At 27.0% G+C, this 19014-nt stretch overlaps 1 long non-coding RNA gene across 10 annotated transcripts; it reads left to right on the top strand.

Annotated features, from left to right (window-relative positions):
• Positions 1–1837: 1837 nt before the first annotated feature.
• On the top strand, positions 1838–17458 carry LOC147802005 (uncharacterized). 10 transcript variants are annotated; one of them, XR_015430584.1, is made up of 4 exons: positions 1838–1890; positions 4238–4329; positions 9510–9590; positions 16989–17458. It is a non-coding gene; the product is annotated as an uncharacterized LOC147802005 (long non-coding RNA). The 10 variants fall into 10 exon arrangements; XR_015430579.1 differs by having other exon boundaries at positions 1867–2160; XR_015430580.1 differs by having other exon boundaries at positions 1870–3607.
• The last annotated feature ends 1556 nt before the right edge of the window (positions 17459–19014 follow it).

Genomic DNA, 19014 nt, shown 5'->3' with positions numbered 1-19014 from the left:
CAAGTGGCCCTTCACTCAAAAAGGTTGTGCACCCCTAATATAAACGTAAGTGTTCTAGCACTAAATTTTTATTTAAAAAAATTAGTATCTTTGCAGAAAATTAAATACTTTTAATGTACTAGAATTCATTCAAAAAAACACACTTATTCTAAGAAATTTTCCTTTTTATCAATAATTGAGAAAAGTTATTACTCAAATTCAAAATTCATGCACTGTAATATCGTAATAAAAATTGTTTTTTTTTTTTTTTAAATTGTGCAGAATTTCGTAACAAAAACAGTTGAAAAGGCGATCGAGAAACGAAATAGACTTACGATAGAATCTGTTCAAATTGAGCGCATTAAAAAGTGATGACTCAAATTTGAAATCTAAAATTTGTCATTTTTTACCTATTTATTAAATTTTTTTAATTTCATTTCACATTTTTTTATTTTTTAAGAAAAGAAATTCAGTGTTTTCAGAAGATTTCGCGGGCTGCAGGTTTTCTACTCAATTTAAGCTAAAAAAAATTGCTAGGAAAAAAAGTTTCCTTTTCCTGAAAATAGTTGCTTTTTTAGCCTTTTTAGGCAAAAAAAGTTGCCATAGTCGTCTCATGCTGAAAATAGTTGCATTTTAGTCGCCAGTGGCAACCCTGAACAAAGAACTAAGATGCAATCACTGCTAGTTGTTAACTTATTTTAAATAAAAAAATTGCATGACAGTTGGCAAGAAGCTATTAGTAATTGTTAATTGTTTTTTTTTTTTTGTGAAGGTGGTGCTTCATTTCATATTTTTTCATTTTGTAATGAAACATTTCTGTTCAATTATTTTTTGCAAACAGGTATTAAAAGTGCTCTTAGAGTTAAGATAAAACTTTTGTTTTTCATTTTCTTTAAACCAATAAGCTTTTAATAAATTTTGTTTCTCATCATGAAATAACTTTTAACCTAATTGTTAATTTGCTCCAGATATTGTTAGGGATCAATTAATCTGAATGGTTATAATAATAACAGGATAGGGTAGTAAAAGTCTAAAAAAATAACTCCTACAAACTTGTTATTTAGAAACTTTTCTACTTATAATTTCCCAGGTTATTAAAAGAGGTATTTTATAAAAAAGGTAATTACATTTATATGATTTTACTTTTCTACTAGTTTTGCTATAGTGTACAGCACTTCCTTCTAAAGAAGATTAATTTTCTCGAATAGCTGCTTTTTTGGCACTAATATATGTAAAAAACATGACAGTCAGAGGGGCACTTACTAGAAAAGATCCTTGTGTGGTGATCCCTTAAAACAAAAAATTCTCATTAAGCTACAAAGGGATAAAACCAATGAACAGTAAAAATATGAATAGTAACTTATTTCTTTTTAGATACTCTCAAAAATGTAAAACCAGAAGACAAAAATTTTTACTCCTTGTGATGAATGATGTAAATAGTTTAGAAAAATATCATTATTAAGATAATTCATTGTGACAAAAATATTTATGATAAACATAAAAAGCATAAGATAAAATGCGACAAACTTCGTATTGCATTTGTAAAATATATTCTTTAGTTGGAACAATAACTGTTTACATAAAATGCTGTAAAAAAAAATTAGTCTTGACAATTTTTTATTAGTTACAGTCCAGGCCACATAGCCACCCCCGGGCAAACATCTACATGTTTTTTTTTTAAAAATTTGCAAGTTTAAAACTTATTTTTTCTAACTTACGTATTGAGTTGAAGTAAGACTTTATTTAGAACACTTGCGTGGAAGAATTGTTTTAAGCTTGTAGCTTACTTGTCTGCAAAGTCTATTTTAGTTTTTGAAATTCAAATTATATAGAGAGTTAGATGAAAACATGAAAAAAGTGCTTAGTAACTAATTTAAAAAAAGGCAGAAATGGGAGTAAACAAATACTTGTGTATGAAAAGCTAATTTTATATCATTACATTCAATCATTTTTTTTTTTTTTTAAGCTGTGACGAAGTTTTTTATTTTATGGTTTTAGTCACCTTTTACAGACATGAAAAAATGTATTGCTTATTACTTTAAAGGTTTAAAAAATTATGTTTAATTATTACAAATCAAATTTATTGCACATGACATCTTCGCTGCGCAAGCGTGAGCTTATAACGATAGGAGCAGTTTTTCTGTGGATTCTGTCTCGAGAAGCTAGTCTAAATAGGCTATGGTCTGAATTTTAGCAATCTTTCTGTTGTTTATGTTTAAGTCATGTTATTAATTTTAAAAAATACCATTATTTAAATAATACAGATTTGAAAAAAATATTTTAATCTTTAAAAATCTTTATCTTCTTTCGAATACGCTAGTGCAAATTTTTTTTTTAATAATATAATATATTCGAGTTGAACTGTAAGAAAATGTATTGACAGTTTCAGTAGTAACTCTATTTAATGTATAAAAATATAGTTTTTATTTTTGATATTAACAAATTAATATACAAAGTTTGAGGTACCTTTTGATTGATGATGGTTGGCCTGATCGATAACTCCGCCCCCCACATTGGTGACCTCCGGACGTGATTTAAACACGCAGTAACGCCTACTTCGATGGATAGTCCACATTGAAAGTTTACTTGCTATTTGTGACTGCATCATCACCCTCCTGCGCTGTTGCTACTCAGTCTCGTCTCAAACATACAACGTCATACACTCTCAACGCCTGCATACACTCAACTGCTAATGGCAACGCAGGAGCGACTACTACTGTGAAGTTAATATACCTCTCGCATTCATTCAGCACTCAAAATTCCGGTGACCGCTCTCCCAGTCTGTCACAAGTACAGCAACTAGTGGTATCTATACAACCAATTCTATCCCTGATAAAATTCTGCTGGGGGAGTAATGTGGCGTAACTACAACTACGAATATTAAGCATCGATTCACTAGTATATAAGACATGCTAACTTGATTCAATCCTGAGGTACCTTTTGATAGATGACGGTTGGCATGGTCGATAACTCCGCCCCCCACAAATTGTTTATATCGATTCTTTGATTCAATTGCCCAATTATTCGTTACCAAAGTGTACATATTATTGGAAACTTTAATTTTGCTTGCTCAATTAGCTACTTCTTACCTTAAAATAGAAAGAGCATTGCTATTTCTTTTGATTTTCTGTTATTACCCTGCTCTTTACATGTAATCCTGATTATTGAATTTTTAAGCATGTTCCACAATTCCATAAGCAGTACTTTTTTCTATGAAACTGATTATAACTCTTATACCAAAAGATATTTTAATATTAAAAAGAGGCACTGATAAACTCTGTTTTCACAATTTTTGTAAAATTTAAGAAGTAGACAATGAATTTTTTTTTTATATGAATTACTAGTGTGCAATAAATTGTTCTGCATGAAATTACTAGCAGTTATATTGGATAACTATTAAATGTGCTCCTGAACTGGTTGTCTGAGTTAACATTCTTTATGGCTGTACTCAAGGGGTGGGAAGTTAGGGTTCGATCAAAATTTCTCCTGAAAAATGTTTTTGTTAATTAGTTTTTTGAAAAAAAATTTGGGTTATACTAATTATTTTCATAGTTTGAACTTTTCTTTTTATAATCAATTGAAATAACCATTGATGATATGAAACATAACTTTCAAGACTTATAAAAAGGTATAGTAACAACTTGAAACACATAGGTGTATTTATTTATTGCAGATAATGAATAAAAAGTGTATTTAAAATTATTTTACTTTAATAAGGCAACTTAAATCTCTTACATTTTTCATTAATCATGAAATGTTAAAAACATTTTTAGACTTTCAATCTTACCATATAATATAGAATCTGTTGCAAGAATTATGTTTTAACTATATTAAAGCACTGGCAATATTAAATCTATGTAAAAAAGTAAGTTTTGACTCTTGCCTAATTATAACGTTTTGTAACATTTAAATTCAAGGTTAACACAGATCATTATCCTAAAAAAATAATAACAAGTAGATTTGTTGAGTTATGTACACTTATTCAATAAAGATCTAAGTCTGTGTCAAGGCTTTTCAAATGAAGGTATTTTTATTTTTTTAAATAATATGGCTTGTAATTTTCTTATCATTCTTTCTATTCATTTTTACTTTAAGATGATATTTCAATAAAAAAAAAATTTGCACAATCAAGAAATATTTATGCTCCTTACATAAGCTTTCTTTCTTGTACATTGTACAGTTTTGTACATTTTTTAGAAAGTAATCTCTCATGTATCATTTAAAAGTATGTTTAACACTTAAAATTTTTCGATTTCAGTTTTGAGCTGCTCTTCTTAATAATACTATTTCTGATGCTATAAAATTGACCCTCCTTTTTATACTCCAAGCATTCTCTGATGTTGAGCAGAGGTAAATTTTTATATATATTTGTTTAAAATAGGGAAAATATTTAATATTGTTTTGCCTTGTATTGTGATTTATCTTAAACTAAAAATATAAAAGGATATATAAATACGAGTTTTTTTACCAATATCTTAGTTTTCTTTTAATTATCTTTTGCAATTTTATATTTATCATTTCTATGTAATTTGCAAATGATATTTTATTTTGTTATTAAAATAGTCTTGCTCTGCTAATAATCTGCTTCAAAATGAAAAAAAAAGAGAGATTTTTAAGCTTTTTTTTTTATAATTTTCTTCTTTTGTTTATAATTTTCTTCTTTTGCTTATAATTTTCTTCTTTTGTTTATAATTTTCTTCTTTTGTTTATAATTCTTTCTATTTTATTGAGATTTTTATTTACATTGATTGACTATTTTCATGAAGATCTAACCTGGTTTTAAATTAATATGTTAAGTGTACTAAAATGAAACAACTATTAAAAATTAATACAAAATTTTAAAATGTTTAAAGTTTCTGTAATTATGATTGGAATTTTATAATATTGTTTTATAATGGAAATTAGTATTCCTATTATATTGACAAAAATTTAGCTGTAAATTATTTATTTTTTAATATGAAGCTCATTAATTAATTTTTCCTTATTTGTGTATGGATCATATTCCTAATATTATTGTCTTCATTATTCAAATTCAAAACATGAAAAGTAGCTGTTGTAGTTTTTTATGATATTTCTACGTTATGTAACAAAATATTTATATTTATTCATTATTCCTAATTTCTTCTTAAACTGGCATAATATTTATATATGATTAATGAAATTATGTAATGTGTATAATATACTATTTATACCTAAATTTTTTTTTCTGGTGATATTCAATAATAAGCTTTTACAGGGTTAATAGTTGCGTAACTTTTCTTAAAAGTATATTTTACTGTAATATAATATGAATATAACACTATTTAGCCCATAATAAATCAAATTATATATTATTGTTGATATATATTAATGTTTTAAGTTTACAATTAATTCATTGCATGGGCAAATATACTTACTTACTTACTTATCCTCTACGTGCCTTAGGCACTTAAGGCCTCTAGCATATCCCTCCAACGCCTCCTGTCTTTAGCAATAGATCTTGCTTCCTCCCAGCCAGATATTCCACATTCTTTTAATTCGCCCAAAAACATGCGCTGGATGGTAAGTCTGGGTCTTCCTCTTGTTCTCTTACCATCAGGGGCCCATGTAAGCGCAACAGATGAAATTTTTTCTTTGGGCATTCTAAGGATATGTCCGAGCAGCTCCATCTTCGTTTTTTAATTTCATCTTCGATTGTTTTTATTTTAGCTTTCTTTAATAGATTTTGATTTGATACTTTGTAAGGCCAGAGAATTTTAAAAATAAATCTTAAACATTTGTTTTGAAAGGTTTCTAATTTTTGTATTTCGATCTTAGTCTGTTTCCAGGTCTCTGCGCCATATAATAGTACTGCTCTAACAATAGCTTTGTAAACAACTATTTTTGTCTTTATTTCAATATTTGACTCTCTCCAAAATTTATGTAATCCCTTAAAACATGTTCTTGCTTTGATTATTCTCTGTCTAATATCTTCACTACTTCCACCTTTTTTATCTACAATAGAACCTAAATAGCTAAATGACTCTATGTCATCTATTTCGTGATTTTCGATTTTAATTTTGTCATTTTTCTTTTGATTTATTCTCATTACTTTAGTTTTCTTCTTGTTCATGAATAAACCTACACTATTTGAATATTTGTTGAATTTGTCTGTTTTAAGTTGAAGGTCTGTACATTTGGATGAAATAAGTACGATGTCATCAGCAAAATCAAGGTCTTCTAAAGTAGTTGTGAAATTCCACCTTATTCCTCTTTTTTCATCTTTCAAGCTGTTTCGCATAATCCAGTCTATCACCAGTATAAATAAAAATCCCGATAAAACACATCCCTGTCTCACGTCAGTTTTTACTAAAAAGAATTCAGTTAATTCTCCATTTACTTCTATACATGCTTTGCTGTTATCATACATATCTTTGATTATGTTAATATATTTTTCTGGTATATTATAAAGTGATAAAATTTCCCATAATTTCTCTCTCTTAACTGAATCAAAGGCTTTACTGAAATCAATAAAGTTTAAATATAAAGAGGTGTTAAATTCTAAGCTTTGCTCAATGATATTTCTAAGTGTGAAGATTTGCTGCATTGTTCCACTTCCACTGCGGAAGCCTGCCTGTTCTTCTCTTAAAATTCCATAAATTTCATGTTTTAGTCTATTCAAAATTATTCTTCCAAATATTTTTCCCGGTATGGAAAGTAGGCTAATGCCCCTCCAATTTTCGCATTTTGTTAGATCGCCTTTCTTGGGAATTTTCACTATTACTGCTTCTTTCCATTGTTCTGGTATTCTTTCATTTCTCCAGATTTCATTGAAGAGCTTTTGCAACTGTCTTGTAGCGGTTTCAAAATCTGCCTTAAGCATCTCTGCCACGATTCCGTCTCTCCCTGCAGCCTTCTTTGGTTTTGTGGCCCTCAGGGCACTCTGTACCTCATCCAGCGAGATATCTTCCAAAGAAAAATCTACAGTAGATGCTACATTTAATGTAACATTTGGGAGTTGCTCAGAATTTTCAACATGGTGTGCGTTAAGCGTATCTTCAAAATATTTTCTCCATCTTTCTTCGATCCTCTTATCCGTAGTAAGTAACTTATTGTTTTTGTCTCGTACTGCACATTGCGAATTTCGTTTATTTCCTTTTATTTGTTTCACTTTCTGATAGAAAGTACTTATTTGTCCTTTTTGCGCTGCATCTTGAGCCTCAGTGGCAAGGTCTGTGAAATATTTCCTTTTGTCCTTTCTGTCTGACTTTTTTACTTCTCTATCAATTTGACTATACTGCTGTCTATACCGATTAAATAATCTTTCAGACTTTGTAGTTTCCATCTGTATTTTCTTTTTCCTTCTGCTTTCAATTAGTATTAATGTTTCTCCCGTAATCCATTCTTTGCTTTTCTTTCCTTTCTTTTTACCCAACACTTTTTCTGCTACGTCGCAATAAATGTTTTTGATATGTTCCCAAGTCTCTTCAACTTTTTCTTTTACCTCATTTTCTAATTGCTTAGTGTTGCCATGATTTTCTTCTTCCTTTAACAGCTCAAATCTGTTTTTCAACTCGATTGAAAATTCTTGTCTGCACTCTTTGGCTTTTAACTTAGCAATGTCATAGCTTATTCTTTTATGTCCCGTCTTCTTTGGCGATTTTCTTAATTTTAGTTTTAATATTGCAAGAATCAAGTAGTGATCTGATCCAACGTCGGCAAATATGGTTATCAATTAAGTTGTTATTAGATATAGTCAAACCTAGATCCATCATTTCTGCAACTTTCCTTTCCTCACATATATTGTATTGTTTTAACAGTTCCATCACAAATTTTATTCGTATAATATTTAAAGTACCCGTTCAGAGGATTTTTGAAACTAGCAAATTCCTTCGTTTATTGTTCAAAATTTCTGCCAACATTTAACCATAATGTTGAAATTAATTTGTTTTGAGAAGTAGAACAGTATCTCTTGAATGGTGATGCTAATAATGAAAAAAAATGTGGATTATGTTACAGTTTGAGTAAAACACCTCAAGCAACAGGTTTGATGTTTATGCATCAGTTGATAAATATATTGAAATTTGTGATATAGTTGAATCAAAAAGTAGTCGTAGAAGTGCAATATAATACCAATGAAGAGTGAACACAAACAATTAGAGCAAATATTTGCAGAAGGCCTGAAAATCTTTAAACCAATCAGGAGATTTTTGTATTCACAGGAATTTTCAGACATGTGTAACAGCTACAATCTGTAACAGCTGTTGAATATTTATTGTTTTCTCCGAGAGACAAGAAAACCAAAATTTCCAAATATTATAAATATGTTAATGCATTTATTTATCCTTTACTTTGCACCGTAAATATTTTTGCATAAATATTTTGAATAATTTTTTCAATTAAATGTTTTAAATGTATTACAAATGTATTAATTTTCATACATTTCCAAAATATTTTAGGTTAACTCTCATTCGTCGTTTTCTGCACCTTTGATTTGTAATGAATAGTCCCTTATAAAAAGGATTAAATTGTAGATCGTTTGAATTGTAGCTTATAAAAACGAACTATAATAAACAAATTAAAAAATTTTCTTATAAATTATAACTTAATAACCGAGGTTTCTAAAAACGTTAAACTGCCACCTCATTGTGTATTTTAAGAAAAACTTGATTCTATTTTATTCTTAAAACTAGGGGTGCACAATGATTTTTATCCAAACATTAGTGTTCTAAGCACCAGATATTTTTACAAGTAAACTTAATAACATATTAGCAGAAAATTAAATACTTTTAATTATTTGAATTTATTTAAAACTAAAAACACTGATATATTTTTAAAAAAAACTTTTTCCATTTTTCACAATAATTAATTTATTAATATATATATATATATAAATATTGCGAGACGTTATATATATTCTAACCAAAAGGAAGCTTGCAGAATGAAAGTGCAAAAACAAAAAGAAACAAATACGTATTTTATAGAGTAATATGAATTTAAATTAAATAATTTAATAAAAGAAATTTTTAATACGATTAGAAGTTCCCACGAGCGGCATGTGGCCAGCAGGACATAGGTTGTGCACCCCTTCTTAAAACTCATATCTTGACTAATATTTTTTAATATGTGAACCATGTTTGAGGGGGGGAAAACTAAAATCAAAACAAACTTTAAGGCTTCTGCTTATAGGTTTTTATTGTTTTTACACTTTTACTTAAATCATGATTGTAATAAAAGTTTTCCTATACTTGTTACTCTATAATATATAAAATGCAGAACAGAATTTTTTCTAAAAGAGGTTTAAATTTCATTATTTTAATGTTAATTCACTAGTTAGTTTTTCTACAGATAGCTGAATATATCAACAAGTTATATAAAAACCTTTTAACCTAATTTCTTTTCTATACAAAGTGTTTTTTTCCTTGTAACCATTTTTTTATGTTAAGAAATTGTCTCCATGCATTTTTTTTATGTAGTTTTTAGTTCATAGTAATTGTAGTTCATAGTTATCAGAAATAGAATGCTAATTTTGTGTATTTTTCACTGTCCTTAATTGTTTTCTTTTCATTTAGTGACAGAAACGTAAGGAGTGGAACCCACAGCCGCTACTCCATCATCATTTTTGCATACTTGCTGTTTCAGCTATGTGAGAAGTAATACTTTTTTTTTCTTCTGCTAAACGAAATATGCTGTCAGTAATGAGAAAGTTTCTTTGTATTTCTTTTAATCTTTAATCAACATTATTATTTTTATACAAAAAATAGTATTAAAAATGTTACATTCAATCTTTTGTTTCTGAAACGGAAAGTATGACTGATTCATGAGAAAGTTTCACATTTATTAGCAATAAATATGAATTATGAATTTTTTTTTGAATAGAAAATATTGTGTTAAAATTAATTTTGATTTTCGTGAAGTACTCTTTGACACACTCTTTAAATTTGTTTGATGAAATAACTAGTTTTTTTCTTAATTCAGTATTTTTTATTATTTGTTGGATAAATTCTTTCAAAATAAATTTTGATCATGCTGAAATGTCTATTAGTGGACCCTTTTAAACATTAATATCTGTATAATTTTAAATAATATTCATTTTCATTAACTTATTACTTATTAACTAAATTTTATTTTACCTGTTGAAAAAATTTGCATATTTCACTTTAATTGTTTTTTACTAAGGAAAATTATTAACCTTATTGATTTATTATTTCTAACCTTTTTTAACATCTTAAAAATAGGACTATTAAAAAAACAGTTCTTTCTTTTTCTGCATTTCTACAGCCTGTTGCAGGCCAAGACTTAAGTTTCTTTCATTGGGAATGATCTACTGTTACAGTTTTTCAATGGTTGATCCCAATTTTATCTGCCATTTTCTCAACTATATCAAGCCACCTCATGATTGGTATACCTGTTTGCCATTTTTTTCTTTGGGTTTAAATCATTGTATCTGTAGATATGTCCGAGTCATCTTAATTGATATACCTTTTTAGTTTTCACAATATTTGGTTATTACTCTCCGGACATAATTTTTTGACAGCGCCAAATATTTTCTTTTCTCTTAGAACTTGTTTTCCTTTGTTTTGTTCATGGTCCAGAATGCGCTTTCACACATAATTATTTGGTTTACTGAAGTTTTATATTGATAAGTCTTTAATTTATTCTTAAGAGTTTTAATTTAAAGTGATTTCTTAATCCATATTAACATTTGTTTGCTATATTTAATCAATTATTCTAATATTTAAACTGTTATACTGAGTCTTTAATAACTTTTTCCAATGACATGGAATCTCACTATTATAGATATTTGTATAGGTTTTTACTTTGCATAGTTTTCCTTTGCATTTAACTCTATTAAGAGTCATCTTTGTAAGATTTCTCAAGTTTCATGGATATTTCTAAATCGAGTAGTGCACAATATAATTTTGTTCTTTCTATGCCATCATATGCTGTCTTAAAGTCAAAAAATATATGGTATATATAAATATTAATTTCTTTTGTTTTTTCCTCAGATTTGCATGATTGTGTGGATCTGGTCTTGATCTTTCTCTTTTTAATCCACATTGATAATTTTCAGTGGCTTATGCAATATATGGTAATAGCCTTTTACATTAAAATGTTTGGTAGGATTTAAAATGCTTTATTTAAAGGGGTGATTGCTCTTCAGTTGTTAGACTCTTAATTTTTTTTTTTTAATGTCTTGGGCGCATGGCCCCATACTCCCGTTCAATGGGAATTTGTTTCAATGTCTTGACACAGAATTTAATTGTTTGTGTTCTATAAACAAACATAATTTTTAGTTTTTTACTCTCCAATGATAATGGAAGAGCAGTAACTGTTATGGTACCAGAATGACATATGAAAGTAAAAACCGCTTAAATATTAAATTTATCTTTTTACTATAAAACAATTTATTTTTAAAGACAATTAATTTTTTTTTATAAAACACTTGAATCACATTCATTATTTCAAATGTGTCATATATCATATCCTAGATTTAATTTGACGTGTTCACCATGGTTGTGCAACAAATTTTGCATAAAATTTTATTTTTAAGAAATTCTTGTTTGTCTAACTCTTAATGAGGGTAAAATATTCCTACCAGATCTAAAATTAAAACTGGCTTATTGTTCCTCATTATTATTTTCTGCATAATAAATCCTGGCTATCATAGATTATCATATATCGCATCTCAATGTTGCAACTTTCATCACATTGGTTTTGAAATAAGTGGAAAGAATTTTATGGGTTTCTTTTGGTGCAAATTGAATTGTTTGCTCATGGAAATGCACTGTTCTGTTATTGCATATGGAAAACAATTCTGATACCTGAGCACATTCATGTATAATATACATAGATCTTTCTCTTTTGTTACACTAAATTCCTTCTTTCTCTATCCATGTTTATAGCAACTATTGTAATCAATAACAGAGCTACATAGTCAGTTTCTAATGGTTTACAATTTGTAATTAATAGAGGATTTAAGTATATTTTCATGTCAAGACAATTAACTTATTTTATGACCAAAGAATCTTTTAAGCCATATATAAAAACTAATGCTTTAAAGTTGCTTTTAAATTACATTTGCAGTTTTCTAATGAAATGAAATCAATATTATTTATTCTGTTAGTCTTTACATTATTTAATCAATTATTCTTTTACTCAAAAGAAAAAAAAATGATTGAGACTATCATAAAAAGTGCCGGCCAGGTGGCCGAGCGGTTAGCGTGCCTGACTGCGGAGCCAATGGCTGCGGGTTCGAATCCCGCTCTGGGCATGGATGTTTCTCTCTGTGCTGTCCTCTGTTGTGTGTGATGTGTGAATGTGGCCCACCCTATGAACGGGTTTGTGGCAGTGTGGCGTGGGTAATGTTGCTCGCCTCCGTGACTTAGGTTCACAGGTGCCCACTGGGTAACGCTAAATGAGCAACACTTCCGGCATCTTCCGAGGCGAAGAACGAGAGTTCAAGTGCCTGCCGTTATTAAAAAAAAAAAAAAAAAAAAAAAAAAAAATCATAAAAAGTTACTTAAAAAGATTTACTTTACAAGAACTAAACAATAAAAAATATATGTATTTATTTCTTTTAAAAATAATTTTGATTTTATTCTAATTTCATTGCAAATAATATCATGTTAGTTCTATGCAAGGAATTATATTTAGTTGTTTTTATTAATTTGCTTATTGTTATTGTGTTGAACTTAAAATTTGATTATAAATATCTTTCCTCTTTACTTTGATTTGTTACCTACTTGAAGGATGCTATGATTTATATACTTTTTGCTGTAATTGCTTAAAAATAACAAGTAATCAATTTTTTTAAAATTAGACTTTAAAAGCTCCAAACATCCTCTTTGCTATATTCTATGAATTCAAGCTTTGTTATGTGTGCTTTGGGCACAGTAAAAAATCTGATGCACAATTCATAAAGACCACTAAGGTCTATTTGAAATTTTTAGTTATAAATTATTGACTAATTGAAATAAAATGATATAACTGAAATGTGTGCATGCCTTGGACATAATGTTCTGACCGGGCACACAATCCGTAAAGGCTTATTTGAAGTTTTGTTCTATAAATTATTGAATTATAGTTGAAATATTATATTACCACAACACCAGACCATATAGTGAGGAACAGCAAAATGACAAGTTCCTTATAAAAACCAAACTGGTCACCTATGTTAATTACAGATATTTCTGATACATTGATTTTAGTGTTTTGATTAAAAATATGTATTATATAAATATTTTATTCAATTTTTTTTAAATATTACTTCTCAAATTTTATTTTTCTTCAAAATTATTTTCTTTAAAAAAAATCATTAATTTATGATAATAAATTTGTAACTCTCTAATAACCACAGTTTTATCCCTATCATTAAAAGAAAGAAAGAATTAGTGGCACAGTAGAGAGAAGTTTGTAAGTTACAAGACATGGAAAAATAATATTTTGAGTTGACATAGTTATGTTATAGAAACATATAATGTGTTTTTTTTCCTTTAAGAAATAGTATTAAAATTTTGATCAATGATAAAATAAAAGCAAGATGGGAACAGCACTGTTGTGCAATACAAGTATTTTTACTTTTAATCTGATTTGGGTTCAAAATTCTTGAATCTATAGTCAAAAATTTATAATGTTTCACTTATACAGAATGAATAATGAAATCATAAAATTATTCATTCCTATGTGATTTAATATGTGGGTGTTAATGCTCAATCTGCTAATATTAATTGTAACAGAGGATAACAAAAAATAAACTAGGGGAGCGCTTTTCTAATGACTTATACAAATGTGAAAAATTTATTAGAAACTGCAATAAACATTTCTAGCAAACTTAACATTAACAACCAAGTTTTCACAATAAATAATTAACATGTTTAGTGCTTAGTTGGAAATTTACTTTAATTATCTGACTCTAAGTTTGGGGATAGGAAACAGAAGTGAAACTTTACTCAATGAAATGTAATACCTTTTAAATATGCAATTGAAAGAAAAGTATGAAAACTTTTTTAATGAGGAAAAGAGATTAAATAAAATCAAAAGGCACTAATTAAAACACTTTGAAAAGGTGTGAATGAAAAAAGCCCATTTTCCCCTCATAAAAATTCACATATCATTAAAATATAATTAAGAAATTCATGTGCTTTTACATTCTTACAATGAATTCTTTGTTATATGGTCTATAAGTGAAAAACATTATTGTATGACCCCTACTAAATACAAATTACATAATTATAAAAACAAAATTTTTCATTTAATGAAACTTCAAGCCTCAGATTTCTTTTTCCTTCATATTACTTGAAAAATTCCTTGTGTTAACTTATTAGAACTGGATCCTTAATTATATATTGAGTGTATGTAAAATTATTGAATCTAAGTTTACAAAACATGCAACTCTTCCAGCTGAATTTTGCATAATGTCTTGATTTCAGTTAGCCTTAAAAAATTGAAAAATAGCTTTGAAAAATCTCTCAAAAAGCCTATATAATGTGGCCTAAAAATATAAATTCTGTAATTCAAGAAATGTTACAAATATATAGAAAATGTAATACTTATAATTTTAGTTTTATTTACTAAGTATTATTGCTTTAGTTCTTTAAAATCTATTTTTATTTTTAAACTAAAAGGGGCATTTAGGTAAATCCTCTCACAAAATTGTATTTGCTTATTTTTCAGCAAATACAAGAAGCTTTTAAAATTATGTCAATATATCTAAGTTTTAATTTAAGTAAAATATTGTGTGAATGAATAACCTCTTTTTTTAAAATTATTTTATTTACTGACTATATTAAAATCGAGTTATCACCTTAATCATGTCTAACATTCTTTACTGTCACTATTTGTGGTATTTACTTAATGTTACATAATGTCAATGTAATATCTTTATGATCAGCGATGTTAAAATTTTCATTATTGTTATTGTATTTTTTTTCAAAATCTAGTTTAAGTTGAATTAAAATATTACATATTAAAATATCACAACTTTAGTAGATTGCTATAATATTAAATTAAATTGTTTTATATTTTATTAACTGTAAATATGAATTTTATATACCTTTTTTTGCATTATATATTGCATCATAATGCGTTCTCTAACTAACAGTTACAAATTTGTCATTATTGTATAGCATCATCACTTAATCACTAAGTGATGCAAAACAAAATTTTTGCCATAACATTATGTTAAAAATGTTTATACTAGCTTTATATCTTCTGACAAACCTTCTTTACTAATTAATGAAACTAAATTATTTTAAAATAATTTAGGTATCTAAAGGTAAAGTACTGGTAGAAGTATTTGGAATTAATCTGCATTATTTTTATAATTATTTAAATATCTATTTAATGTTAGTTAAGACACAATTAGATATTTTTATTTTAAAATCAACTCTATCTAGGGTTTTATTATGTTAAGATAAATACAGTTTCTTAAATATACAAGTTCTTTTTACCTATGTTTTTGTCAGACATAGTTTCTAGAACTGTTTAACTTTGCTATTTAATGTATGCAATAATGTAAGATTTTAACTTGAGTTTGATGTTCAATCAATAGCAATAGTTAGATGCTCTATCAATTCAAAAACTGCATTCTGCCTTAGTGTGAATTACACATCCAAATCTTATGACTTTTAAAGTTTAAAAGTAAGACCTTTAGATTTTTATTTAAATATTTCATGAAAAATCTTATTTTAAGGCAACAAATAAGTTTAATTGAATTTTAGTCAAGCTATTTGAGAGAAAAAATTTATAGTACATATCCGTATTTTACTGAGAAAATTATTTTTGTGAATTATTTTCATTTCATGGATGATTGTTCCCCCATATAAATAATCTTACACCCTGGTTACAAGTTCATTTATTTCAACCCATTGTTGTTCATAATTGAATTTTTTTTTTGTATGGCCTTAAGCTTTCAAAATATTCAGGTATTGCCAATTTTTTGATCATTTAAAATTGATATTATTGTTACCATATTATTTAGGAGCTAATTTCAAACCAATCAAAATTATAATCAAAATTTAAGTTGATTTCTATGCTGTGACCTATCACTATACTGTCTCAAAACCTGGTGAGCATTTTTGGTTTACGATGTAATTTTTTACACATACTGTAGCTCATTTGTAAACTGATTGTTACAACTGCATTTTGCACTTTCCCATTTTTATACTTACTCAGGTATCACAACACCAGAATACTGCATTGATCTCTCTTCCTTTTTCTTGTTATCTATTTATTATTACTTTTTTGGGGCAGATATTACTTATAACATTGATGACTGATTTTTCCCTATTTTGAATATGTAATAGTTAAATTTGTCTCGGTATGGCCAATTCAGATTATTATGCATTAAATTTCATCATAAACCAAGTGTCAAGTGGTTTTGGGGACTATCTTGTTTAATACAGTATAGTTAACTGTTTTTAGTTCTCCATTTCAATTTATGATCATTTTTTTGATCAGTATTACAGTTTTAAAAAGTTAACATGTAAAATAACTATATATTTTAGCTAATCTTTCTCGGAATATTTTTACAATTTGCTTTAATTTGTACAAATTAATTTGTTTAATTTTTGATGAAACATAATAATTTTTTTAAGCTTCATGATAAAATCCACCTGTCTTAATTTATATTATCTGAAATTTACAACAATGTATGAGTGATCAAACAAACTGAGGTATAATTATGAAGGATGGTGACAAGCCCACACACAGTTGCTGATTGATGGTTAAAAGCTTGTATGGGATTGAAAGGCAAAAATTGTGTGTAATGCTTACCAGACTGAAACCATTATGCTGTTGGTCACAAAATTAAGGGACCTCCACCAACCATTGACCCACCATGAGTTGTTTCAGAAATGCTTTGATTTAACAATAAAGTGAAGGACATTTATTGTTGGATTTTGAAGTATTATTTTAGCTTTTGATTTCTTCCTTAATTTGATGTATCTGTTTATCTTAATTTCAATCATTGATTCTACAAAAGGAAAAAAAATGTTTATTATCATTCAAAAATATTTTAAAGCTCATATTAATTTTTTTTTCATTTTCAGTACTGTTATAAAGGCTCATTGGGGTAGAACTGTAAGGAAACTGTCATATAAGATTGAAAAAATGTCATAAGGAGTTTTGAAATTTAAGTTTACAAAGAAAAGTTTTTAAAATAAAGTTTACATTTATAGTATGATATACTTTTTATATGTTTGTGTTTTAAATAAACTGTGTGTGTGATATAATGTAATAAAAATAAAATGTGAAATTAATTACTCTTCAAGTTTATTTTTTTTTACAATGTTTGAAAAAATTATTAAAAAAAATGTTTTTTTCCCTTTGCATGTGGATATTTAATATGGTATTCTGTACTTATAATACTTTATAATTTTATAATGTTGTGTTAACTTTCATGTTAACCTTTGTATATTGGTATAAACTCTGTACGTTAAATTATAATTTATAAGATATATGTGTTCATATCTGAAATTGCGTGTGCATGTGATTTATAAATAAAAAATTTTCTTCCTTCCTTATATTGCTATTTTTTCCCATATCAGTTTTCATAATTTTTCTTTTCAGAATTTCTACCACACACTAGTACTTTTTTCTCACGCATTTTTTGTTGCATTAATTAATTAATGGGTAGTAAAACTAATAACAAAAAAAAAATTCCTTATCAAGCAATTTGAATACGATTTGCAGAATTCAAATATTAAATTATACTGGCACTTATATATTTCACTTATCATAACATCATTCAAAACTATTCATATAGATAATATTTTATTAATGTCTAAGCTTCATTTTTTGACATTAAGAGTGCCATTGTGTCAAAATAAATGAGAGTTCCTAAGAATAAAATTGAATTAGTTATCAAAGTTTTGAGATGGTCACCCTCCCGAAAATTGACCACCCTCAACGATGCATCAGTTCAGTTATCTGGTTTTTTTTTTTTCATTATATTTAACATTTTTATCATTTTTTTGTAAATTTCTCTATACATTAAATTAAAACATCCTTTTTTAAATAAGCATATTTTTAAATATGTGTATTTATAATTGAATACTTTATTTTTTATGGCTTTAATAGTTTATTTTTGAAACAGATATGTGATTATTTTTCAGTAATTTTTAGCAGTCTTCAATTTTGTGTGTGTGTGTAATTGTGCATTTCAAATTATGCTGACAAACGCACATATTTTTCCTAAATCATTATTTTTCATTCTAATTGTGTTACATGTCTGTAGAAATTTAACGTCTGTTTGCAATACATGCCCAAAGGTTTCCTTTAGGATTACATTAAGATCTATAAATGAACAGTCTGATGCATTATATATAATTTGTGTATGTTCCAAATTGTGCTTAAAACTGATTGTTAACACTAAACAAACCGGTCAAATGACAGTTTAAGAACTTTTGCATCGAAAATGCGCTTAATATCTTATCATTTTTGCACATTTGACTTCATGACTTTTTCTAAAAATTGCGTACAGTTAATATTCTATTATTATTTTTGCATTTTGTTTGTTTCGAATAATACTTTTAGTATACGTATTTCTGCATCAACCGGTCAATTCTCCCATATCGTGAATAGTTTTCATGTTCTACAGAGATTTTAAAATTTTTATGACAAAAAGTTTTATTTTTACATAAGGGGTTTGAGTTTATTTAGCTCTAGTGTAAAACTGGAAAAATCAATCAACCATAATTTAAATAACAGTTTAAAACAGTATTTTAATAAAGCTTACAGTATTCAAGTGTAATGATGGTGTAAAAATTTTAAATGAATGAAAGCGTGATTAGAAAATTGGAATGAAAACGCAGTTTTTGAGTAAAGAAGTTTAAAAAAAAAATTGAATTTTTAAGTTTTAATCTGATTCAAAAGAATTCTTAGGTTTTATTCTAATTTTTTTTATCATTTATTTAATTACAACTCTAAATCAGACATTAAAAGTTGTATTTATATAAATGATAAAAAAAAATGAGTATGACTTAAAATGTTAAATTTTATTACTATTCTTAAATTTATAATTTAAAAATTATAAATATAAAAACTTTTTTTAGCTTCAAATTATAATTCGAAGAA

Source organism: Parasteatoda tepidariorum, chromosome 11, assembly GCF_982258835.1.
Source record: "Parasteatoda tepidariorum strain Cologne lab strain chromosome 11, Ptep-v5.0, whole genome shotgun sequence".
Classification (NCBI taxonomy): domain Eukaryota; kingdom Metazoa; phylum Arthropoda; class Arachnida; order Araneae; family Theridiidae; genus Parasteatoda; species Parasteatoda tepidariorum.
The sequence above is the reverse complement of the archived record's forward strand: the minus strand, read 5'-3'. Positions and strand labels throughout refer to the sequence as shown.